This window comes from Balaenoptera borealis (genome assembly GCF_965194805.1).
Source record: "Balaenoptera borealis genome assembly, chromosome: 2".
NCBI classification, from domain to species: domain Eukaryota; kingdom Metazoa; phylum Chordata; class Mammalia; order Artiodactyla; family Balaenopteridae; genus Balaenoptera; species Balaenoptera borealis.
In genome coordinates, this window is record NC_138867.1 from 127,141,669 (window position 1) to 127,165,799 (window position 24,131).

Genomic DNA, 24,131 nt, shown 5'->3' on the forward strand with positions numbered 1-24,131 from the left:
CCTGAAAATGGTGCAGGTCCCTTGTCAGTCTTACATTTAATGTCACATTCTGAGAGCTACCCTCTTTTATTCTCTATTTCTGCCCCTTGTTCATTTGCCTCACAGATTGTAATCATAAGTCTGGGCATTTTGCTTATCATCTCCCTCCTCATGTATCTGCTGCCCCATGCCCACTGTGCAGCACAGTGCCTAGCACAGAATAGACTCTCCTATGTGAATGAATGAATGAACTAAAGAATTAAGGAATCCCTTAGTTCTTTTTAAACTAAATGCCAAAATCTCTCACATCTTATTTGTACAACTGAATTTTTTAAGCTACAGAATCCAAAAGTTTACAATGATCCAAGGAGGTTTATCTTCTCAGACTGGCCTCTATATTCCAAGCAGATGAAATCAATCTGACTATTGATCTTTCTCACCCATGTTCAAGATTTCTCCCCAAATTTGAAAAGCCTGCTATAGAAGTCAGTTCCTGTGAAGCAGACTCTGGACGATTTGCAGGCAGGAAGCTTGTGGGGACATGTTCACACAATCCATACAGAAAGGGGATGAGGGAAACAGGACTGGGCAGAGGGAGCAGTGGGCTGCAATGCAGACCCAACAATGTCCTCCACTGGTTCGTACAAGGAGTAGACATGGCCCTTCAGATTTGTCCTTAACTGGGGCAAGGACGACCAGTAACAACCAGTCACTGGACTGGTTACATTCCTGTAGAAACCAGTCATTGAGGGCAGGCTGCCCCAGAAGGGGGCACAAGGTGGAGATGGCACCCTTCAGTTCTAGGTAAGCCCCAAAGAAGGACTCATCTGGGAGCTGTCAACCCCGAAAGCTTCCCAGAACTGGGGGCAGGAGTGGGCCAGTGGTGATAGGTGAGAATTTAGGGAGACCCACAGCACTCACCACGCATGCCTTGTTTCCTCAGTCACTGGGGGAAAAGAAACTATTAAAAGCCAGGATAAAGCTCTGCATCACACCAATATGAACCAGAGAGGAATAGACTAAAGACGCAAAAAGAAGAAGAATGCTGATGTGGAAGGGTCCAGAGAGAGGGAAACCGGCGTGGACCTGACATGTACCCACAGAGCCTATCTTGAGACAGGGTTCTTCTGAGGTGGGCCAGCTGGAGAATGTGATGTGTGAAGGCGTCAAGAATATGGAGGAAAGAGGTGGGCATTTGGAGTAGGTCACAGGTAAGGCCACAATATAAACAGGGAGAAGGCGGGGAAGGGTACGTGGGGCAGTGTAATAAGCTGATTAGAAAGGAATAAGAGGATTGCTGGGCACAGTGAGGGATGGGCTTGGCTGGCTATTAGGAGTTTGGAGGGGGCCAGTCATGGGAGCTTATGTCTTTCTTCCAGTAGCCTTGAAACAAAGGAGGGACAGCAGACAGTTCCCAGCTGGCAAAGCAGGTGTGGCAGGGAGACACTGGGTGAGAGAATCAGTGGCTGGTGAGTCACCAAAATGGGTGCCTTAGAGTCCGGCTGGATGAAGAGGCCAAGATGGGTGGAAAGGGATATAAGAACAGGCTTGACACAAGGTGCTAAGAAGAATGTCCAGCAGATTCAGGAGGATTCAGGGAGAGGGAGAGCTGAAAGGTGGAGGTTGCAGAGGGAAATTTCAGAGGTGTTTATAAAGGTGCAGGACAAGAAGGAGCCCCTGCAGAGAGGCATGAGGCAAGTACCATCCTGCAGGAAAGCCAGGTATTCTGCTTAAAATGACATCATTACAGTAGTAATATATGCATGGAAAAGTTCAAACTATATATGGAGTAAAAATGTGAGTCCCCTTTCAAACAAATTCACCCCTAACCAAAGCTCAGTCCCCTCTCTGGAGGCAACCACTGGCAATTTGGAGCATCCTTCCAGACCTCTGGCTCTGCATTCCAGACACTCGTATATATGATCCCATTTTCTTTTTTAAAAAATATTTATTTTATTTATTTATTTATTTTGGCTGCACCAGGTCTTAGCTGTGGCATGTGGGATCTTCATTGTGGCTTGCAGGATTTTTAGTTGTGGCATGAGGGCTTCTTAGTTGCGGCATGCACGTGGTATTTTAGTTCCCTGACCAGGGATCGAACCCGGGCCCCCTGCATTGGGAGTGTGGAGTCTTAACTCACTGGACCACCAGGGAAGTGCCTATATGATCCCATTTCTGTGAGAAAGATTATATATATATGTGTGTGTGTGTGTGTGTGTGTGTGTGTGTGTATATATATATATATATATATAATATATATATAATATATTATATATATATATAATATATATATAAACATTCCTAAATAGGATCATATATATTATCCCATACATTAATTTGCTTACTGCTTCACTCTCGGCACTGGAATCATCCCACATCGTGACGATGACGACTCTGACTTGGCCTGTTTCACCTGACTTGTCGCAGGACCCCTCAAGAAGGAATGATAGGAGCTCTCTGTGGAGTAGAGAGCCTTAATGAGGGCAGCCCAGGCAGCAGCTCATGAAGGGTGAGGCGGCAGCCATGGGTGAAGCTGGCCCAGAGAGGTTTCCTCTTTCCCCTTGTTAAAGGTAGAAAAAGTGTGTCCCAAAGGTTTCACCAGGTGGTTTTCCAACATCTAGGAATATTTTATTGTTTCTGGATGAGACTTGTTCATCACCCTTCTTGGAAGCAAAACAAAGTTCAAAACAAACTTCTAAACAAAGCAGTCCTCTGCTCCCAGGTCTTGATTCCATTCCCTTGCGAGGAATGAGCCAAGATAGAGGTCTTCTGACAACTTTCCCAGCTGAGCCCCATGGAGAAGCCCAGCGCAGGCTTCTTCTTGCCCCTTTCCGGTGACCACCAATTGATGTGGACATCCTCATGGGGGTAGTACCATCTTATTTCTATTGACCCCTTTCTTCATGTCTTCATAATTATGCAGGGAAAAGAAGATTGTTTTCCCATTAGAAGTTATTTGAGGTTTTTAAATGGTCCAAGTTTCAACAATCTAATTCATCACAGCCAGCTGGGTAAGGTGAAAAGTACCCTAGACAAAGAGGTGTGGGTTCCCACATTCAAATCTGGAGCTCCCCCTGCCCCAGTGTGAGGCTGAGAGGCTGAGCTGCTATCCAAGGGTGGGGCTCCTTAGCTATCAAATGTAACACCTGCCTTGTGGGCTTTACAGAGTGGTTGGGAGGAGAAAATCAGAAAGATCCCTGGAAGCATTTTGTTAAGTGTGAGGTTCTGGGAAGCACTGGGGTGTTTCATTAAGCTGAGTTCACCCAACTGGGGAAAATGTTTAGTCCTAGAGAAGTAAGTTAATCTCAGCCTGGAATAGAGAGAAAGGACTCAGGACCATAGCACCTTCGTATATGAATTTATGCTGCTTTGAAAGCACTTTGATTCAGATACAAGCCTGTGAAATAAAGAGACAGAGTTAGATTCTTACTGCAATTGCATGAGAAGGGCCAGAGGCTGAGAAGGGAAGCAACCAGAAGCTTGCTCCTCTTTGCCTGGTCCCTGCCTGAGTACTACACTGCAAGGAGATGGAAACAGGGACACAGGCCAGCCTCATTTGGCAACGTAATTGGCCCAGAGGAAGGACCACACCCTGAAATCCCCATGGCAGCAGAGCTCACCACACATTCCCAGGCAGGGAAATGCAAACAGGAATGGATGGGGGAAAGGTCTAGCAGGCCGCCCAAGGAGAAAGAGAGATGGTGGGCTTGTCACATGGATGGGTGCAAGTAAACAGTGATAGTGATAGTAAACGTATATTGAGGGCTTCATGTGGATGCACTATACTAAGTATTTCAATGAGTTTACTTGTTTGACACAGCACAACCACCCAGTCAGGCAGGTACAGTCATTATCGCCATCTACAGATGAAGAATTTGAGACCCTGGGAGGCTGAGTAAATTTCCAAAGGTCACACATCTGGCAAGTGATGGAGCCCTGATTCAGAGCCTGACAGGCTGAGTCCAGTGCTGGGCTCTTGACCAGGGTACCATGGAGTTTTCCTAATTAATACTTTGGCAAAGAATAATGCAACCTACATTTATAGAACCCTGAAGTATGGAGAGTGGAAGAAATATTGAAGATGACCTGGGGGGTTCATTCAACAAATATTGATTAAGCACCAACTATGGGGCGGGTATTCACTAATATAGGTTTAGAAGGGAACGTAAGTACCGTGGTAAAGTTAGCAGACACATCTATTCTTTCATGGAGCTAACATTCTCATGGGAAAGAGAGATGATAACTAACAAATGAGTCAGTGATAAGCAGTATGAAGGGGGAGGTAGGGACAGAAGTTAGCAGACTGGAGGAACCCCTAATCTCTTATCCACGTGTCCAGTCGCCACCTTCTACACTTGGGGACGAAGAGGCAGAGACAGCAGTCACCTGCTCAAGACCAGACTACACCCAGCTGGTGAGAAGCAGAGTTGGAAGTGAACACTGTCTTCCTGCAAAGCCAATCCTTTCTTCACAGCCCTTCCCGATGAAAGGTCTATTTTCCTATCATGGTCTAGCCCTTAGACCCCAGAATCAAGGGAGGGAAACAGCGCTCAAGTACCCCCTTGCTGGCCGCAGGACACAGGGTCCCATCCGACCCCCTTCACAGCCCAGGACCCAGGGAGAAGCCCGGGCGGGGCGGGGCCTGGACACGCGCCGACGCGTCCAGCAGGTGGCAGCAGCGAGCGGCCGCGCCCCCTGCGCAGCCACCCCGAGAGCCCGCATCATGGATGTCGAGCTCTCCTATTTCGCTTTGCTCGCCTTGGAATTCGAGACCCCAGACGAGGACCAGGATTCATGAACCGGTCGCAGGGGCCCGGGCAGGGGCCTCTGGCTCCCGACGCTGGCCGAGAGGTGGGTCCTGGGGCGGGTCGCTGCTCGCGGCGCCCGGGTGGGGACACCCTGCCCAGCGGAGCCCGGCGCCCCGCGCGCTGCCCCCGCCCTGCCTCCCTGTGGTCCACACCCCTTTTGGGCTCCCGAGCCGCTGGGCTGCAGTAGTCGGGGTGCGCGCGAGCAGGCGCTTCCAGCCCTGCTTCGGCCGGCAGTCGGGTCCCGGGAGCGGGCGGACCCGGCGCCCGCGTCCTCTCTGCCTCCTCCTCCTTCCTGCTCTCACCTGCGCCCATTAGCCCCCTCGCCTTCAAGGCCAGGGGCTACAGCCCAGACTGAGAGGGGGACAGCAGAAAGAGAGAGTGCACCTGAGGATACAGAGCTGACACTGGACTGCCCTTTTCACCCCCAGGTGATGAGTGAGGTCGGAAGATCGCAAGATTTAAAGGAAACTGGGGCCAAAAAAATGAAATAAAAGGCATTCAGGTTAGAAAGGAAGTAAAACTATCTCTAATGTCAGGTGACAATCTTATAAGTAGAAAATCATACGGAATCCAATTTTTAAAAAACTATTGGAACTAATAACAAGGTTAGTAAGTTTGCAGGATATAAGAACAATGTACAAAAATCAGTTGTTTTCAATACACTAGCAATGAACAATCCAAAGACGAAATTAAGAAAACGATTTACCAAAGCCCCAAAAATAATAAAGCACTTAGAAATATATTTAACAAAAGAATGCAAAACTTATACTCTGGGAACTACAAAGCATTGTTGAAAGAAAGATATAAATAAATGGAAAAACATCTCACGTTCATGGATTTGGAAGACTTAATACTGTTAAGATGGCAATACCCCCAAATTAATCTGCAGATTCAATGCAATCCCTATCAAAAGCCCAGAAGCTCCCTTTTTAAATAGAAATTGACAAGCTGATATTAAAGTTCATATGGAGACTTTAGGGAACCAGAATAGCCAAAGCTATTGGCTATAACAAAGTTGAAGAACTCACAGTTTCAAAAGTTATTATAAAGCAATGGAAATTATGACAGTATGGTACTATCTAAGGATAAATCATTGTAATAGAATTGAGAGTCTAGAAATAAACCCATGTACCTATGATCAGTTGATTTTCCACAAAGGTGCCAAATCAATGGAGGAAAGAATACTCTTTCACCAAATGGTGCTGGGACAACTGTATGGCCACATGCAAAAGAATGAAGTTGGGTCATTACCTCACATCATATATATAAGTTAACTTACAGTGATGGAAACATAGCCTTGCTTTTGACCAAGGAGGCCCTGATTTATTTTGGCAATGAGACAGCTATTGGCCTTCTGAAGAAAGTGTCAGGCTTTGGCCCTTTAAAAGACTGGGAAGAAAGGGCCCGTACTTTCCCTGCTGTCCTTCCTTTGACATGATATCTATAATATTCCAGGACTGGCTCTGACCACCCTCTCTGAGTATTAGAATGTCAGACTTGCTGCTGAGACTGTGCTGTAAGCTGAGACACTCCATGGTAAGCTGATGTGGTCACCAGCCTTCCATTCAAATAATCACAACCTTCTGATACTGAGACTTCCTGTCCTACTCTCAACCACATTATATCTTCAAACCACAGTAGCATTAAGAGGTTGGATGCACCTGGCTTAATATTCTCTCTACTTCCACTGGACATTTGACAACATGCTCTGTGTAGCCCTGGATGTTCCATACCAATTGTACCCATCAACTATTATCCAGGTCACCAACTCAACTGTGACCATAGCTCCAAATTCTTGGTAGCACTGGAACAACCCTATTCACTTAAAAAGACCCTATTGACCTTGAAGGGCTTGGACCTTCAGATGATACTAGGAACATAGTCAGCTGTTATGCAGATGTTATATCAATATGAGCAACCTGCAGAGGAGCAGGCATACTCTGATTTCCTGTCTCTTCCCTGGACCCAAAGAGAGCATCTCACCTTGTCATTGAAGATGATAGAGTTCTTGCACCTGAATTAAGGCCATACAACTGCCACTTTCTGCACTTCACACTGGGATGTGGTGGAAGACCATCAACCCACATTGCTCATGGCTGAACCCTGACTCATCATCTCATTGGTTCATAATGTATCATGCTCCCAAGTAAGAAAAGCTGTTACTGGCTCATGAGTGCAGAACTGAGCTAAACAATTGCTGAGTAGATCAAAGCAGGAATGAAAGTGCCCCTCCCAAAAGCACCTTCTTTCATGAAACAAAGCAAGGCCCTTCCCTTAACCCTATCTTTTCCTTGAAACTACATAGTCCCCACTTTCATGGGAAATGTAGAAGAGGTTACCATATATGTAAAGTTAGACCATTAAATGACATTATAGTTAGGCGATTTTAGCAAAAAAATCTGGGAACAAGTGACACAACGTTGAGAAACCATGAAGCAAGGCTGACTCTAGTCAGAAGGAATCTTGTATAAATGTTACAACAAGTTTATTGTAAATCATTAAGAAAAGAATAGAATTGCTAAGGGATGGGAAGTGGGGTTGAAAGAATGTCAGGGGGCTGGAAGAAAATGATCATAAACAATAGAGATCTTTATGCCCACCCTGCTAGGTTCCAAGCTTGGCTAAAACTAACCTTCCTACTATAGTGTTGACGTAGAAGTAAAGAATTTTCAAACTAGGTCTTTTAGAAAGTATCCAGTCTAGCATATATCTAGATAGTTTTGAAAGCCCCGTCTAGATCTAAAAAGATACTGGTTTTTTTGTTTGTTTGTTTTGTTCAGAATCTTTTTTTCTTTTTTTTTTTTTAATCAGTCATCAATTTTATACACATCACTGTGTACATGTCAATCCCAATCGCCCAATTCAGCACACCACCATCCCCACCCCACCGCAGTTTTCCCCCCTTGGTGTCCATACATTTGTTCTCTGTGTTTCAACTTCTGCCCTGCAACCCGGTTCATCTGTACCATTTTTCTAGGTTCCACATACATGCGTTAGTACACGATATTTGTTTTTCTCTTTCTGACTTACTTCACTCTGTATGACAGTCTCTAGGATCCATCCACGTCTCAACAAATGGCTCAATTTTGTTCCTTTTTATGGCTGAGTAATATTCCACTGTATATATGTACCATGACTTCTTTATCCATTCATCTGTCGATGGGCATTTAGGTTGCTTCCATGACCTGGCTATTGTAAATAGTGCTGCAATGAACATTGGGGTGCATGTGTCTTTTTGAATTACGGTTTTCTCTGGGTATATGCCCAGTAGTGGGATTGCTGGGTCATATGGTAATTCTATTTTTAGTTTTTTAAGGAACCTCCATATTGTTCTCCATAGTGGCTGTATCAATTTACATTCCCACCAACAGTGCAAGAGGGTTCCCTTTTCTCCACACCCTCTCCAGCATTTATTGTTTGCAGATTTTTTGATGATGGCCATTCTGACTGGTGTGAGGTGATACCTCATTGTAGTTTTGACTTGCATTTCTCTAATGATTAGTGATGTTGAGCATCCTTTCATGTGTTTGTTGGCAATCTGTATATCTTCTTTGGAGAAATGTCTATTTAGGTCTTCTGCCCATTTTTGGATTGGGTTGTTTGTTTTTTTGATATTGAGCTGCATGAGCTGCTTGTAAATTCTGGAGATTAATCCTTTGTCAGTTGCTTCATTTGCAAATATTTTCTCCCATTCTGAGGGTTGTCTTTTCGTCTTGTTTATGGTTTCCTTTGCTGTGCAAAAGCTTTGAAGTTTCATTAGGTCCCATTTGTTTATTTTTGTTTTTATTTCCATTACTCTAGGAGGTGGATCAAAAAAGATCTTGCTGTGATTTATGTCAAAGTGTGTTCTTCCTATGTTTTCCTCTAAGACTTTTATAGTGTCCAGTCTTACATTTAGGTCTCGAATCCATTTTGAGTTTATTTTTGTGTATGGTGTTAGGGAGTATTCTAATTTCATTCTTTTACATGTAGCTGTCCAGTTTTCCCAGCACCACTTATTGAAGAGACTGTCTTTTCTCCATTGTATATCTTTGCCTCCTTTGTCATAGATTAGTTGACCATAGGTGCGTGGGTTTATCTCTGGGCTTTCTATCTTGTTCCATTGATCTATGTTTCTGTTTTTGTGCCAGTACCATATTGTCTTGATTACTGTAGCTTTGAAGTATAGTCTGAAGTCAGGGAGTCTGATTCCTCCAGCTCCATTTTTTTTCCCTCAAGACTGCTTTGGCTATTCGGGGTCTTTTGTGTCTCCATACAACTTTAAAGATTTTTTGTTCTAGTTCCTTAAAAAATGCTGTTGGTAATTTCATAGGGATTGCATTGAATCTGTAGATTGCTTTGGGTTGTATAGTCATTTTCACAATATTGCTTCTTCCAATCCAAGAACATGGTATATCTCTCCATCTGTTGGTATCATCTTTAATTTCTTTCATCAGTGTCTTATAGTTTTCTGCATACAGGTCTTTTGTCTCCCTAGGTAGGTTTATTCCTAGGTATTTTATTCTTTTTTGTTGCAATGGTAAACGGGAGTGTTTCCATAATTTCTCTTTCAGATTTTTCATCATTAGTGTATAGGAATGCAAGAGATTTCTGTGCATTAATTTTGTATCCTGCAACTTTACCAAATTCATTAATTAGCTCTAGTAGTTTTCTGGTGGCAGTTTTAGAATTCTCTATGTATAGTATCATGTCATCTGCAAACAGTGACAGTTTTACTTCTTCTTTTTCAATTTGTATTCCTTTTATTTCTTTTTCTTCTCTGATTGCCATGGCTAGGACTTCCAAAACTATGCTGAATAATAGTGGTGAGAGTGGACATCCTTGTCTCGTTCCTGATCTTAGAGGAAATGCTTTCAGTTTTTCACCATTGAGAATGATGTTTGCTGTGGGTTTGTCATATACGGCCTTTATTATGTTGAGGTAGGTTCCCTCTACGCCCACTTTCTGGAGAGTTTTTATCAGAAATCGGTGTTGAATTTTGTCAAAAGCTTTTTCTGCATCTATTGAGATGATCATATGGTTTTTATTCTTCAATTTGTTAATATGGTGTATCAAATTGATTGATTTGCATATACTGAAGAATCCTTGCATCCCTGGGATAAATCCCACTTGATCATGGTGTATGATCCTTTTAATGTGCTGTTGGATTCTGTTTGCTAGTATTTTGTTGAGGATTTTTGCTGAGGATCTATATTCATCAGTGATATTGTTCTGTAATTTTCTTTTTTTGTAGTATTTTTGTCTGGTTTTGGTATCAGGGTGATGGTGGCCTCATAGAATGAGTTTGGGAGTGTTCCTTCCTCTGCAATTTTTTGGAAGAGTTTGAGAAGGATGGGTGTTAGCTCTTCTCTAAATGTTTGATAGAATTCACCTGTGAAGCCATCTGGTCCTGGATTTTTATTTGTTGGAAGATTTTTAATCACAGTTTCAATTTCATTACTTGTGATTGGTCTGTTCATATTTTCTGTTTCTTCCTGGTTCAGTCTTGGAAGGTTATACCTTTCTAAGAATTTGTCCATTTCTTCCAGGTTGTCCATTTCATTGGCATAGAGTTGCTTGTAGTAGTCTCTTAGGATGCTTTGTATTTCTGTGGTGTCTGTTGTAACTTCTCCTTTTTCATTTCTGATTTTATTGATTTGAGTCCTCTCCCTCTTTTTCTTGATGAGTCTGGCTAATGGCTTGTCAATTTTGTTTATCTTCTCAAAGAACCAGCTTTTAGTTTTATTGATCTTTGCTATTGTTTTCTTTGTTTCTATTTCCTTTATTTCTGCTCTGGTCTTTATGATTTCTTTCCTTCTGCTAACTTTGGGTTTTGTTTGTTCTTCTTTCTCTAGTTTCTTTAGGTGTAAGGTTAGATTGTTTACTTGAGATTTTTCTTGTTTCTTTAGGTAGGCTTGTATAGTTATAAACTTCCCTCTTAAAACTGCTTTTGCTGCATCCCATAGGTTTTGGGTCATCGTGTTTTCATTGTCATTTGTCTCTAGGTATTTTCTGATATCCTCTTTGATTTCTTCAGTGATCTCTTGGTTATTTAGTAACATATTGTTTAGCCTCCATGTGTTTGTGTTTTTTACGGTTTTTTCCCTGTAATTGATTTCTAATCTCATAGCGTTGTGGTCAGAAAAGATGCTTGATATGATTTCAATTTTCTTAAATTTCCTGAGGCTTGATTTGTGACCCAAGATGTGATCTATCCTGGAGAATGTTCCGTGCACACTTGAGAAGAACATGTAATCTGCTGTTTTTGGATGGAATGTCCTATAAATATCAATTAAATCTATCTGGTCTATTGTGTCATTTAAAACTTGTGTTTCCTTATTTATTTTCCTTTTGGATGATCTGTCCATTGGTGTAAGTGAGGTGTTAAAGTCCCCCACTATTATTGTGTTACTGTCGATTTCCTCTTTTATAGCTGTTAGCAGTTGCCTTATGTATTGAGGTGCTCCTATGTTGGGTGCATATATATTTATAATTGTTATATCTTCTTCTTGGATTGATCCCTTGATCATTATGTAGTGTCCTTTCTTGTCTCTTGTAACATTCTTTATTTTAAAGTCTATTTTATCTAATATGAGTATAGCTACTCCAGCTTTCTTTTGATTTCCATTTGCATGGAATATCTTTTTCCATCCCCTCACTTTCAGTCTGTATGTGTCCCTAGGTCTAAAGTGGGTCTCTTATAGACAGCATATATATGTGTCTTGTTTTTGTATCCATTCAGCAAACCTGTGTCTTTTGGTTGGAGCATTTAATTCATTCACGTTTAAGGTAATTATCAATATGTATGTTCCTCTGACCATTTTCTTAATTGTTTTGGGTTTGTTTTTGTAGGTCCTTTTCTTCTCTTGTGTTTCCCACTTAGAGAAGATCCTTTAGCATTTGTTGTAGAGCTGGTTTGGTGGTGCTGAATTCTCTTAGCTTTTGCTTGTCTGTAAAGCTTTTGATTTCTCCATCAAATCTAAATGAGATCCTTGCCGGGTAGAGTAATCTTGGTTGTAGTTTCTTCCCTTTCATCACTTTAAGTATATCATGCCACTCCCTTCTGGCTTATAGAGTTTCTGCTGAGAAATCAGCTGTTGACCTTATGGGAGTTCCCTTGTATGTTATTTGTCGTTTTTCCCTTGCTGCTTTCAATAATTTTTCTTTGTCTTTATTTTTTGCCAATTTGATTACTATGTGTCTTGGCGTGTTTCTCCTTGGGTTTATCCTGTATGGGACTCTCTGCACTTCCTGGACTTGGGTGGCTATTTCCTTTCCCATGTTAGGGAAGTTTTCGACCATAATCTCTTCAAATATTTTCTCTGGTCCTTTCTCTCTCTCTTCTCCTTCTGGGACCCCTATAATGCGAATGTTGTTGTGTTTAATGTTGTCCCAGAGGTCTCTTAGGCTGTCTTCATTTCTTTTCATTTTTTTTCCTTTAGTCTGTTCCACAGCAGTGAATTCCACCATTCTGTCTTCCAGGTCACTTATCCGTTCTTCTGCCTCAGTTATTCTGCTATTGATTCCTTCTAGTGTAGTTTTCATTTCAGTTATTGTATTGGTCATCTCTGTTTGTTTGTTCTTTAATTCTTCTAGGTCTTTGTTAATCATTTCTTGCATCTTCTCAGTCTTTGCCTCCATTCTTATTCTGAGGTCCTGGATCATCTTCACTATCATTATTCTGAATTCTTTTTCTGGAAGGTTGCCTATCTCTACTTCATTTAGTTGTTTTTCTGGGATTTTTTCTTGTTCCTTCATCTGGTATATAGCCCTCTGCCTTTTCATCTTGTCTATCTTTCTGTGAATGTGGTTTTTGTTCCACAGGCTGCAGGATTATAGTTTTTCTTGCTTCTGCTCTCTGCCCTCTGGTGGTTGAGGCTATCTAAGAGGCTTGATGGTGGCTCTGGTGGTGGGTAGAGCTGACTGTTGCTGTGGCAGTCAGAGCTCCGTAAAACTTTAATCCACTTGACTGTTGATGGATAGGGCTGGGTTCCCTCCCTGTTGGTTGTTTTGCCTGAGGCAACCCAACACTGGAGCCTACTTGGGCTCTTTGGTGGGGCTAATGACAGACTCTGGGAGGGCTCACACCAAGGAGTACTTCCCAGAACTTCTGCTGCCAGTGTCCTTGTCCCCACGGTGAAACAGAGCCACCCCCCGCCTCTGCAGGAGACCTTCCAACACTAGCAGGTAAGTCTGGTTCAGTCTCCCCCGGGGTCACTGCTCCTTCCCCTGGGTCCCAATGCGCACACTATTTTGTGTGCATCCTCCAAGAGTGGGGTCTCTGTTTCCCTCAGTCCTGTCGAAGTCCTGCAGTCAATTCCCACTAGGCTTCAAAGTCTGATTCTCTATGAATTCCTCCTCCTGTTGCCGGACCCCCAGGTTGGGAAGCCTGATGTGGGGCTCAGAACCTTCACTCCAGTGGGTGGACTTCTGTGGTATAAGTGTTCGCCAGTCTGTGAGTCACCCACCCAGCAGTTATGGGATTTGATTTTACTCTGATTGCGCCCCTCCTACCGTCTCATTGTGGCTTCTCCTTTGTCTTTGGATGTGGGGTATCTTTTTTGGTGAGTTCCAGTGTCTTCCTGTCGATGATTGTCCAGCAGCTAGTTGTGATTCTGGTGTTCTCGCAAGAGGGAGTGAGAGCACGTCCTTCTACTCCGCCATCTTGGTTCCTCCCCAGAATCATTTTTAAAAAGAAATATAACTTGGAGCTCAATAATTCAAAGCTCAAAGATCACTTACTGAGTGCTTATTTTGAACCAGGCACTGACATGACTGCTTCATGTATATTATCTCATTTAATCCTCACAATAGTCCTGTGAGGCAGCACTGTTATTGTTCCCTTTTTACAGATGGAGAAACTGAGGCACAGAGAGATTAAGTGCTTGCCAGAGTCACACTGCTAGTCTGTTGTAGAGCAGGGTACAAGAAGAGCTGCCTGTTTAAACCAAGGTAGAGGGAAGGGTTTCGAGTGCGGAAGGGTCAGTAACCCTGTCACTTTTCCTTCTGCCCCCACAGCTCAGAGGACCCTGTTTGAAAACTTCTGATAAGAAAACCAGAAGATAAACTGAATGGCTCAATGTCAAGGTAGGATAAAATGTTACAAAGATAAATATTTTAATAGACAGTTAGCTTTAAAGAAAGAAAGGGAAATCCGTGGGAGCCAGAAACAAGTGCGGAATTCAGAGTCCTACAGGTTCATGGGAGGAGATGCCATGGGGACCCTGAGGGTTCTCAGCCTGAACACTGGTCCTCAGAGCTGGGCTGGTTTTCTAATGCCCACCCCCCCACCCCCCCTTACTAGACATGACCGTGGGCCTATGTAAAGCAGGAGAGCTGGACATTTGCTCCCTGCGTGAAGCTTGAAGCCTGAAAGTGTTGTTTTTCCATCAAAAAGGAATTAGAAAACTTACTTCCACCTTCCAAGGAAACCCTGAAGAAGCCATGCATCTGTGAGGAAAAAATCAAACCCCCAGACTCGCTACTTGAGAAGGTGTAGGATCTGAATTTACCCTGCACTCTACAGGAATCCCAGTCAGGGGAGTAAGTGATTAAAACTGGCCCTTGGATGTTGATTCTCTAGGAAGACAACAGAAACAATTGCAAAAACTATAAGGATACTTTCACAGTGCAGGGCTCATGAGAAGCCCCCCCATCCTTTTTTCCTTTAAATGTTGAAGACTCATTCAGCGTAGTTCACAGTTAAAGAGATACAAATCCAAAAGGAAATTAACTACCTGGGGAGAGGATCAGCAGTTGTAACCAGCCAGTGAATTAGCATAGCAAGAATGGGAAATAAAAGAACTGGAAATGAAAGAGACCTAAAGTAAGTGTGTTAAAGTAACTTAAAAGATTTTTAAAATTAAGAACCATCGTGAAAGAATAGAGCATTATGGACAGAGAAGTTTGATAAATAGCCAAATACAACAACCAAAAATTTTTTTGATAAAATTTGATTTGATAAAATACAAATTTGGGGCTTCCCTGGTGGCGCAGTGGTTGAGAATCTGCCTGTTAATGCAGGGGACATGGGTTCGAGCCCTGGTCTGGGAAGATCCCACATGCCGCGGAGCAACTAGGCCCGTGAGCCACAACTACTGAGCCTGCGCGTCTGGAGCCTGTGCTGCGCAACAAGAGAGGCCATGATAGTGAGAGGCCCGCGCACCACGATGAAGAGTGGCCCCCGCTTGCCACAACTAGAGAAAGCCCTCGCACAGAAACGAAGACCCAACACAGCCAAAAATAAATAAATAAATTAATTAATTTTAAAAAATATATACAAATTTGATTTTAAAAAAGACACATTTGATAAGTAACCAAATAACAACTCCTAGAAATAAACAAACAAAAATGCACTGCAATTAAAGATCCACTGGATAGGTTAAATACAAGATTCAGCACAGCAGAGGAAACAAAATCCAGGAACCTGAACACAGATCTGCAGCAATCACCCAGAATGTAGCTGTAGAAACTGCAAAAGGATTAACCAAGCAAGACAGAATAGAATGAGAGGCCCAACGTAATGTAATAGAACTCCCAGAAGGAAAGGCTGAAAGGGAGTCAGTACTCACAGGGAAAATGACTGAGAATATTCCAGAATGAAGGCATGAATCTTCATACTGAAAAAGTACATTAAGTTCTCAAGAGGGTAAATAACAGTAAAAGATTTTTTTTAAACATGATTTCTATTTCTCTAAAGGTTTTATCTGTTCTTGTTTTTCCTCCCAGTCCTTCTTTCTGGGTTTAATTTCTATTTCATCTAAGTGTTCGATTTTATAGAATGAAAGAATTAAATGAAAATATAAGAATATAAATTAATAAAATAAAAAATAAAGACTATAGAAAGAAGGAAATAACAATGACGAATGACAAAATTAATGAAATTCTATGTTTTAAGAACTCGTTTTCGGGGCTTCCCTGGTGGCACAGTGGTTAAGAATCCACCTGCCAGTTCAGGGGACACGGGTTCAAACCCTGGTCCAGGAAGATCCCACATGCCGCGGAGCAACTAAGCCCGTGCGCCACAACTACTGAGCCTGCGCTCTAGAGGCCACTCGCCACAACTAGAGAAAGCCCACGCACAGTAACGAAGACCCGACGTAGCCAAAAAAAAAAAAAAAACAACAACAACAACAAACTCGTCTTCAAGCTGCCGCTGCTATAAGTTAGTTACCATTGCTAGGCTCGGCTTACTTCCATGACAGACAAGCTATTCCCCCATGTGTAGATCAGAAGTCAGCTTCTGGGGCAGTTTTACTCTCAGTATACTGCCCATGTGGTCAGAAAAGCCTTCCAGGGGAGGTACACCAGCACAGGGAGGGAAGCTGGGGGAAGAGGATGGAGACTTCAGCAAATGCTGGACCATCTTCAGAAACCTGACCCCAAATGAACATACACTAAGAGTGGCACCCAGTGGCCCGATCACAGGGACAGCACAGCACACAGGGATGGTTCCCAGGACTTCCACACTCTGGCTGCTGCTGGTGGTGGGTTGTTTGTGGGGTTTTCCTCCAATTGCTGTGTGTCAGGGTAGCTGTAATCTAGAGAGTGCTTTCTAGAGTGTGCAATGAGCCAGTTTCCCTCTCCTCTCCCTCTCCCACCCCTCCGTCTCCTGTCCACTTTCCCCTTCCCTACCGAATGTGCAGTCTCTGGTGCATGGGGTCCCACGGGTGACAAGGTAGAGGCCAACAGGCAACTCTGTGCAAGTAAGGAGTAGGTCTCCTGCCAGCACTGTGATACAGGGGATGATATTCTGCAGGGTGAGTGTATCCTGTACAACTAAGCCAGCTAAAATGTGATGATCAGTTTAATTTAGTAGTACTGGGTTACTGAAGTTCAGGGTGGGGTATAAGATACTGGAGTACCAAGGTAGACAATCCATTCTATCACAGAAAGGCCTCAGTGAGGCCTGGTTAGGTCTGCCTCACTTCTGCAAACAGGACTGCAGTTATCTTTCTGAACTCTTTAGTAACTGCTAACTTGGAGATTATTCTGCAGAGATGCTGGCTGAGATGTAAAACCCCGTAAGAACATTATAAAATCAGACACCTCTCCCACCATCTAATTAAAATCATGTCTCAAAGCTCACCACCAATAACCACAATAATAATAAGAACTAATATATATTGATGATACACACACACTGTGCCAGGCGCCATTCTAAGTGCTTTACATGTATTAGCTCATTTAAACTTATGACAGTCCTATTAGGCAAGTACTAATATTTTATACACATTTTACAGATGAGAAAACTGAGATAGAAAGATAAATTAAATTGTCCAAAGTTACCGAGCTGGTAAGCTAACAGAGACACATGATGTTCTCACATGGCCCCAAAATGCCTTTCAGGCAGCGTGGCTCTGGAACTATGTAAACCATTAAGCTGCGCTGTATGCGAATGACCTCCCAATGGCCAGTCCCAAAGGCATTTCCTCCGTCTACTCTGCTTTACCTCTTTGAGGCCTGCGACAGTGTTAACCATCCCTTCACCTCCCTGGTGGCTGGTTCCTTCCTCTCAGCCTGCTACTGTCTCTTTTGCTATGTTTTCTTCCTCTGTTCTGTAAACAGAGGCATCCTCCCAGTTCTTCCCCACAAGCCTATTTTCCAGTCTCTTTAATCTTTCTCCCTTTCACCAGGACCTTGGTTGCAGCACTCATTGGATTTAATGTCAGGACGCTGGAATTCCAGACTCAAGGTCTTAGGTTCATCCCTTTCACTCCTGGGTTCCTCACTTCCCCCTGCAGTAAAGTGAGGGGGTGGTTAGAGCAGTGATTCTCACCTTGGCTACACACTAGCCCCACCTGGTGGTGGGATCGGAAGAACATGAGAGAGTTAGGGTTCGGGGTAGCTAGAAAATTTCTAGAATGAATGTGCTTTCCTAAGTTTGGAGATATAAGTTGTTTTGAAATTATCTTTACATTTACTAACATGTTATGGGTCTCCTTAAATGCTTAATGAGATGTCCAAACCAAATTCAGCCTCTTCTAAAACATTCAGGTTGGGAATGCTCCAGACTTACAAAGTTGAGTGCAATCTCCTGGTGCCTTCCTTAAAGTTCTTCTGCCTTGGGCTCAAATTCCCATAAAACAGACTGCACACAACCCACACAAGAGCCAGGGTTTACTCCAACATTGATACTTGCCCTACGTTCTTTCTCATCCTATGGCCAGTAAGCTTTTTCTTGTAAAAAGCAGACTGAAAACTATGAAATTCTAAAATTCTAATAATTTCTAGCCCTCTAAGCACACTTATAAACATGATTTATATGTACTGATATTTTCCTCCTTCTAGGCTTGATCTCTAAGAGACAAATACCTACTTCTTTTTGTTCTGGCTATTGTGGGTACAGATTTGGTCCTTGGGTATGTATGCTGACTGTGCTGCTTGCACACGTTAATGTGCAAAAAATTTGTCTGAAATCATGTTAAATGCAAGTTCTGTAGGTCTGAGGTGAAGCTCCCAGGTGATCCTGAGGTTTCTGGTCTATGGACGACACTTTGAATAGTGAGAGTCTGTAGTGTTCACTGGAAGAGATGTTTAGTGTGGAGAACAAAAGATCTCCAAGACTGTAGTGGAAAAATCTCTCCCTTATTCCTTTCAACCTTGAGCCATGTTGACCCTTTACCCTTTGCACAAGGTCGCTTCCTGCGTAAATCTACACGAAGCCAGTATTTTCTGGAAGATGTTAAACATGCATCAGATCAGGCGGCATCCCCTTGCTCTGCTTGGTTTTGCTTTGTAACCATAACTTTCCTATCATGAGTTGTCCTCCATGGAGAAGGATAGGTGAGCCATTTCCCAACACAGCAGTACTGGTGCTGTGCCCCAGTATCCTTACTTACCTTCTGCAAAACCCTGCAGCCTGAGCCTGCTGTAAGCAGATAATTCCCATCGCCTACCCAAAGCTATGGAGTAGAGTATCTGGTACTTCTATACTCTGAACTGCTTCTTTGCTACTGCTCAAAGCTAGTTCCTTATTTTTAAGAAGCCACCAGTCTCGTTTAGTAGGTGATCAATAATTCTTTGCCAGCTTTGATTGGTTATCTAATAAAGAAGGGTCTCCCTGGAGACAAAGAAGCCAAATTCTTATATGGCATTTCAGAGGAATGGTTAACATTTACTTTAGATTTATTTACAGACTATTTGAGATGTTTCAAAAGCCAACCAGCCATGTCCTCTTCAGGGATTTACTTCTTGCAATTTTTAGAGCCAGATTAATTCTTTAATGTCAAGTCCTACAGATTGGCTGAGCTGGGAAGTGGCTGTCTCTTTGCCTGCCTGCTCCATGCTTGCCCAAAATTCTGCTTCTGACTGTAACTAGCCATAGTCCAAAGGTCCCTTCTTCTCAAGGTCAAGTCATTTTATCAAGAATCAGCTAATTGAACCAGCGTGTGACAGGTGACAGAATCTCAATTCAGTGAAGCTCAGTAAAGAGAGAGAGAGAGAAGCTCCAGCCTCTGATCAGAGGAGACACGGTGAAGGAAAAGATAACTTAGCTGTACCTTGGAGGATGCAGGCAAGCCTGACTGAAGACGTGAGGGAGAGCGTAAAAGCTGTGGGAAAGAAACGTCTGAAGACTTGGCAGTCAAATGTGCAACGTAGGTTTGACTGATAATACAGAGTCCATATCAACTGTGACCAAAATAATGGTATGGAATGGAGTATAATGTGTCGTGACACGGGGGTGAGAATGGCAGCCAGATTGTGCAACTTTTTATATGTCAGCCTGAAAAGATTTAAATTAACCTTGTAGGCAATGGAGAGTGATGGAAGATTTGTAATTAAGTAAATATCACAGTTAAAGTCAATGTCCTTGCAAAGATGTATTTGGTTGTCGTGTCTAGATCATCTGCAGATGAGGTATGAGTTTGAGCATGAGTCATATTCTCCCACAAATTTGATCTATCTTGGTAAATGTACCATGTACATGAGAAAAAATGTCTATTCTATAGTTACAGGATTTAGTGTTTCATAAATATTAATTATGTGAAAATGAGCAAGTGTTTTTCAGGTCATCTTTTTTTTTTTTTTTAATTTTATTTATTTATTTATTTTTGGCTGTGTTGGGTCTTCATTTCTGTGCGAGGGCTTTCTCTAGTTGCGGCAAGTGGGGGCCACTCTTCATCGCGGTGCGCGGGCCTCTCACTGTCGCGGCCTCTCTTGTTGCAGAGCACAAGCTTCAGACACGCAGGCTCAGTAGTTGTGGCTCACAGGCTTAGTTGCTCCGCGGCATGTGGAATCTTCCCAGACCAGGGCTCGAACCCGTGTCCCCTGCATTGGCAGGCAGATTCTCAACCACTGCGCCACCAGGGAAGCCCCTCAGGTCATCTTTATTTTTACTGATTTTCTGTGTTCTTTCAATTGTGTGTTATTTTGTTGTCCTTTTAATTGCTGAGAGAGGGTGTTAAGATCCCCAATTGTGATTATAGAATTTCTGTTTCTCCCCTTGATTCTCTCAATTGCTTCTTTGTATATTTTAAAGATCTATTATCAGCACACACATTACTGATTGTATGTCTTCATGTACCATTTCAGCCACTTCAGCCTTCTTATGCTTACACCTTACAGGATATCTTTTTCGATCCAGTTGCTTTTAACCTATCTTTGTATTTAAAATAAGTATCTGGTGAATAGCATACAATTGGGTCTCACTTTTAAAAAATCAATTCTGACATTCCCTGTAGTGTTTTACAGGCTTCTAGCTCCCATGGTTTGTGATGAGAAGTCAGAGGTCTTTGGAATGGATTTTTTTAAGGAAAAATTATTCATGACACTTGTTAAAGACTTTATTCAACAAATAATTACTGCAGTGGCGTTTTGCAGCAGGGAAGAGAGATCAGGCTCAACTCCAAATACAAGGACAAGTGGAGACTTATAGCCAAGGAACAGGATGGGGTCAGTAAATGGAAAATTACTAAGAGGAAAAAATCAGGGATAGGGGGATTCTTGCTGAAGCCATGCCAGGGTGATAAGATATTGAGGATTGGGGATGAGGAATTTGATCAGATACGGAGAGTGATCAGATACTGAGTGAGGGATTTTGCTAAACTGACTCAGCAGGATTCTTGCTAAAACTGGACTAGATGGACCAAGGACAAATCCCGCGGTTGGATCCTAGTCAGAAAGAGGACTCAGAGGCGCTTGACTCAAGTTTGGTCAAAGGAGAGAGTCTGTCATATCCCACTATGTGTAGTGGGTCTTTTTCTCTAGCTCTTTCAACATTTTCTCTTTACCTTTGGTTTCCAACACTTTGACTATTATGTAACTAGATACAATTTTCTCTAATTTCTCTTGCTGAGCTTCTTGGATTTGTGTCTTTGAGAAAGTGTCTGCCCCGTTCTCTCTCTCCTCTCAGCTGGGGACTCCAGTTACACAATGTTAGATCTTTTGTTATTGTCTCCCATGTCCCTGAGGCTCTGTTCATTTTTTTAAGGATTTACATTTAGAGTAGTTTCAGGTTTACAACAAAATTGAGAGGAAGGTACAGAGATTTCCCGTATACCCACTGCTCACACACAAGCATAGCCTCGCCCACTATCAGCATCACTCACCAGAACAGTACTTTTTTTTTTTTTTTTTACTAAGGATGAATCTACATTGACAGAGCATAATTACCCAAAGTTTATAGCTTATCCAAGGGTTCATTCTTGGTGTTGTACATTCTATGGGTTTGGACAAAGTATAATGACAAATATCCATCATTATAATATCATACAGAGTATCTTCACTGCTCTGAACATCTTCTGTGCTCTGCCTGTTCATCGCATTCCACCCCCAAGCCCTGCAACCACTGATCTTTTTCTTGTCTCCATGGTTCTGCCTTTTCCAGAGCGTCGTATAGTCAGAATCATATAGTATGTAGCCTTTTCACATTGGCTTCTTTCACTTAGTAATATGCATTTAAGGTTCCTCCATGTCTTTCTGTGGCTTGATCGTTCATTTCTTTTTAGCACTGAATAAACTACTCTATTGTCTGGATGTGCCACAGTTTACTCACCTACCGAAGGACATCCAATTTGCTTCCAAGTTTTGGCAATTATGAATAAACCTGCTATAAACATCTTTGTGCAGGTTTTTGTTTGAACATAAGTTTTTGACTCCTTTGGGTAAAAACCAAGAAGTGTAATTGCTAAGTCATATAGTAAGAGTATGTTTAGTTTTATAAGAAACTGCCAAACTGTCTTACAAAGTGATTGTACTGTTTGCCTTCTCATTATCAGTGTATGAGAATTCCTGTTGCTCCACATCCTCACCAGCATTTGGTGTTGTCAGTGTTCAGGATCTTGGCCATTCTAATAGGTGTTTAGCGGTATACTGATTTGCATCTCCCGATGACGTGTGATGTGGAGCATCTTTTCATATGCTTACTTGCCATCTGCCTCTCTTTTTCGGTGAGGTGTCCATTAAGGTCTCTGGCCCATTTTTTAATTGGGTTGTTTGATTTCTCGTTGTTGAGTTTTAAGCGTTATTTGTATATTTTGGATAACAATCCTTTATCAGATGTGTCTTTTGCAAATACTTCCTCTTGGGCTGTGGCTTGTCTTCTCATTCTCTTGACATTGTCTTTTACAGAAGCAGAAGTTTTTAATTTTAATGAAGTCCAGCTTATTATTTCTTCTGTGGGTCATGTCTTTGGTATTGTATCTAAAAAGGCATAACTATACCCAAAGTCACCTAGGTTTTCTCCTATGTTATCTTCTAGGAGCTTTATAGTTTCACATTTTACATCTAGGTCTGTGATCCATTTTGAGTTAATTACTGTGAAGAATGGAAGGTCTGTGTCTAGAACAGATACAGGTCTAGATGTTCCAGCACCATTTGATGAAGAGACTATTTTTGCTCCATTGTACTGCCTTTGCTCCTTTGTCAAAGATCAGTTAACTATATTTATGGGGGTCTATTTCATGGGCTCTCTATTCTGTTCCATTGATATATTTGTCTTTTGCCAATACCACACTGTCTTGATTACTGTAGCTTTATAGTAAGTCTTGAAGTCAGGTAGTGTCAGTCCTCCTACTTTGTTATTCTCCTTCAATACTGTGTTGGCTATTCTGGGTCACCAGATACATGAAGGACCCAAAGTCCTTCTCAAAGCACAATGCAGCCTTTGATATCCTGGCTGCAGCAGGAGGCCCAGGGAGGATGGAAGGGGCAGTCCAGCCTTCAGGACCCATAGTCCTTGCACTGACTGGGAAGTAGAGCTCCTCCCTGCCTCTCTGCAGATAGCTCCATACCTATCAGGCTGTGGCACATTCCACCCATTCTAGGATCGAGATACACAGTTTGGTTCCTGTGGGTGCAGCCAAGGCATGGGAGGAGGGCAGAGAGAATCCCAGGATTCAAAGCTGCTATTCTTGCTCCCTCCCTGACTGGATTGGCCCACACTGACTCATCTGCCACTGGGAAAGGGGTCCCCACCTAGCCTCTGTCTGCAAACACCTCCCCTGGCTATCTGGGTGAAGCTCCTGGAGCTGGAACCATAGCATCTCACCTCACCCCCAGCAGCATCAATGAGCCAACCCCCAGCACTGGCTCCCAGTCTTTGTCAGAAGGAATCCAGGAATTCACCTGATGTAGCCCAGCATCTCACAGGTGAGAGGATGGAGGACCAAGTATGTTAAGGCTATGCACGAAATCTAGTTGCATGAAACAAACCTCATTTGCTTTTTGGTTAGTCGGCAGAGCAGGGGGATGCAGTTGGCATAGTGAGCTGAACTTTAGAAAAGCCTCCCATGAGATCTTGCAAATGAGATGGAAAAAAATATGGGTTGAATCCAAATAGGGTTAGACAGATGGGTGACTGATTTAAAGACTACTAATAAATTACTTAATGCTTCCTTGGATGCTATCTTCAGATCAGGTTCTTAGTCGCAGCTCTCATTCCATTCCAGGCCAAATTTTAATAGTCTTGGATGAAGGCACAAATTCATTCCTTTAAATAATATTGAATGGGTGCCTACTCTGTACTGGGCACTCATGGCACTGTTGAGTGAAAACAGAGCCCCTGCCCTCACAGAACCCAAAATCCACTGAGGGCTTAGAGGTCAATCAGAGTATAACACAAATGGCTGTACAGTAAGAGCTGTGACAGGGAGGAAGGTCAGTACTGTCAGAGCACATCAAAGGGGACTTTCATCTAGGTGGGGAAAGTAAGGAAGACTTCCCTACAGAAGTGACTTTTAAGCTAATTTCTGAAAGACACATAAGAGTTACAAAGACAAGAGGGAAAAGAATTCCAGAGAGAGAGACCAGCCTGTCCCTCTGAGGCCCTGTGCCAGGCGGGAATCTGACTAGCGTGAAGGAATGAAGGGCCAGTGAGCCAAGGGTGCAGGGAGCCATGAGGAGCTGCATTCATCTACTGGAATA

The 24,131-nt window shown here is 42.8% G+C and overlaps 1 protein-coding gene across 1 annotated transcript in view; it reads left to right on the forward strand.

Annotated features, from left to right (window-relative positions):
- Nucleotides 1–4,665: 4,665 nt before the first annotated feature.
- The window catches only part of ABLIM3 (actin binding LIM protein family member 3), a 185,163-nt gene continuing 165,697 nt past the window's right edge, over nt 4,666–24,131 (forward strand). Inside the window, exons 1-2 of the mRNA XM_082382713.1 lie at nt 4,666–4,830; nt 13,785–13,853. The gene's annotated coding sequence lies outside the window, so the exon portion shown is untranslated. The remainder of the gene's footprint in view (nt 4,831–13,784; nt 13,854–24,131) is intronic.